At 48.9% G+C, this 2,500-nt stretch overlaps 1 pseudogene; it reads left to right on the top strand.

Annotated features, from left to right (window-relative positions):
- LOC142359387 (28S ribosomal RNA) overlaps positions 1–2,500 on the top strand; it is an 8,608-nt pseudogene that overhangs the window by 3,362 nt on the left and 2,746 nt on the right.

Raw genomic sequence — 2,500 nt, 5'->3', positions numbered from 1 at the left:
TGACGAAATGGGCCGACCGTTGCGAGTCAACTATATATCGGTGGCCACCCAGACAAGTCCTTTGGACTTGAGAGACCCCGTGGCCGTTAGGGCCACTGTTTGCCGTGGAGGTGCGGTGGAGGAGGGAATGAACTTGAGTGGGTTGGAGTTTATGAACTCGAGATTGTATGGTTTTGAGGGAATTGACTCTTCCACCTGGCAGGAGAGGCTGTCCAGGTTACCAGAGGTGTATGAGTCACTCACCTCCTTGAGAGTTGGAGGGGTATCCGACAGTCCACCAAGGATAGAGGAGAGCGAGGGGGAGGGTGAAGCTTCACCTCCAGGGGCCCTGGCGCAGTCTACTCTGTTAACATCGCCACCTATCCTTGGTACCTACCCGGACCTGCCCACTGAGGGCACACCGGTGGTAAAGGTCCCCGACAAAAATCCATCTTGTCCATGTTGTGGGAACCGGATAGGGAAAATGTCGGGGCTTATTGAACATCTAAAGAGAGTCCATGGTAAGAAAAAAGCGTTGTTTCAGTGTGCTAAGTGTGGCAAGACTAACGTTAAACATCATAGTATTGCCTGCCATTATCCGAAATGTAAGGGGGTTGAAACATCTCCCCCTGTCGGGGGCTGGGCCTGTGAGGAATGTGGGCGAACGTTTGAGACGAAAATTGGCTTGGGACAACATAAGCGCTCTGCGCACCCAGCCGTTAGGAATATCGAGCGGATTGCCGCCTCCCGCCCGAAGGAGTGCTCAGCCAGAGGGGTACATCGGCAGTGTTGGACTGAGGAGGAGGTGGAGTTGTTACGGAGGTTGGATAAACAGTACGAGGGAAGTAAGAACATCAACAAATTGATTGCTGAGCATATTCCATCTAAATCAGCTAAACAAATAAGTGACAAAAGAAGGGGGCTTCATAAGAGCCCTGTAAAGAGAAGGGAAAAAGATCAGGAAAAGCAGAAATATCTTGAGAGTGAAGGGTTACATCTGCCGGGCATTGAATCACGGGTGGTTGGGGGACTAAGGTCCCATTATCGAAAGGTCATTTCAGATTGGGTAACATCTGATAAATTGACCGTTCTTCGGGGAATGTTTGAGGAAGTGATTGAAGGTGAGAAAGATCTATCGACCTTGGTCGATGAGGCGACCCAAGACCGCTGTGCATGTCTGTTCTTTAAGTCCCACGAGTTGAAAGCGGTCCAAGGTGGAAGGCCCAAAGTAACCCGGAGGGTTCCCTCTTCTGAACCACCGAAGGTGTGGATGAAGAAGAGGGCCAAAAAGCGAGGGCATTTTCTGAGGTTCCAACGGTTGTTTTACCTCGATCGAGGGAAACTTGCCGGGATTATCTTGGATAATGTGGAATCCTTGCGATGCGGCATCCCGCTCGATGAGGTACACGTGGTGTTCAAGTCGAGATGGGAGATGTCAGGAACATTCAAGGGCTTGGGGGCCTTTGTCACTGAGGGACAGGCAGACAACTCCGCATTCCAAGCCATGATTACGGCAAAAGAGATCTCTAAAAACATCAATGAGATGAATAAGAACGCGGCGCCAGGTCCTGATGGGCTTAGTTTGCGGGATCTCATTAAAACTGATCCCCACTATACCCAGCTGATGGAATTGTTCAATCTCTGGTTGGCCACAGGGGTTATACCGGACGTGGTGAAAGAATGCCGGACGGTATTAATATCTAAATCGGCCTTGCCCGAGCGCCAAAAAGACATCAATAATTGGCGCCCAATTACCATCGGATCGATTATCTTGAGATTATTCTCAAGGATCCTAACTGTAAGGCTATCTAAGGCATGCCCTATTAACACACGACAGAGGGGCTTTATTAAGTCATCAGGGTGCGCGGAGAATCTAAAATTGTTACAACTTTTGATTCGAAGCGCGAAACGGGAACATCGCCCCCTGGGGGTGGTCTTTGTGGATTTAGCCAAAGCCTTTGACACGGTGAGCCATGAGCACATCATCATGGCCCTCAGGCAAAAGGGAGTGGACGATCATATTGTCTCCCTGATTACCAACATGTACCTGAATGTTAATACTCGCATTCACCTGAAAAATGATCAATCGGACCCCGTTAGAATATGCATCGGGGTCAAGCAAGGTGATCCAATGTCTCCTATTTTATTTAATTTATCGATTGATCCTCTGCTGTGTAAGCTTGAGTCTGAAGGGAGTGGGTTCCAGCACTACGCGAAAAAGGTAACATCTATGGCTTTCGCGGATGATTTGGTACTGCTGAGTGGGTCATGGGAAGGGATGAAGGATAACATCACGATACTAGAGGCCTTTTGTGAACTTACAGGCCTCAAAACACAGGGGGAAAAGTGCCATGGCTTTTTCATCCAGCCAACAAAAGACTCATATACGATCAATGACTGTCCACACTGGACAATTAACGGCACCCCCATTAATATGATTGAACCAGGTAGCTCTGAGAAATATCTAGGGGTTAGAGTCGACCCATGGATCGGAATATCAAAACCGGAGCTACTGGAGAAA

This window comes from Opisthocomus hoazin, unplaced genomic scaffold, assembly GCF_030867145.1.
Source record: "Opisthocomus hoazin isolate bOpiHoa1 unplaced genomic scaffold, bOpiHoa1.hap1 HAP1_SCAFFOLD_137, whole genome shotgun sequence".
NCBI lineage: Eukaryota > Metazoa > Chordata > Aves > Opisthocomiformes > Opisthocomidae > Opisthocomus > Opisthocomus hoazin.
The sequence above is the reverse complement of the archived record's forward strand: the minus strand, read 5'-3'. Positions and strand labels throughout refer to the sequence as shown.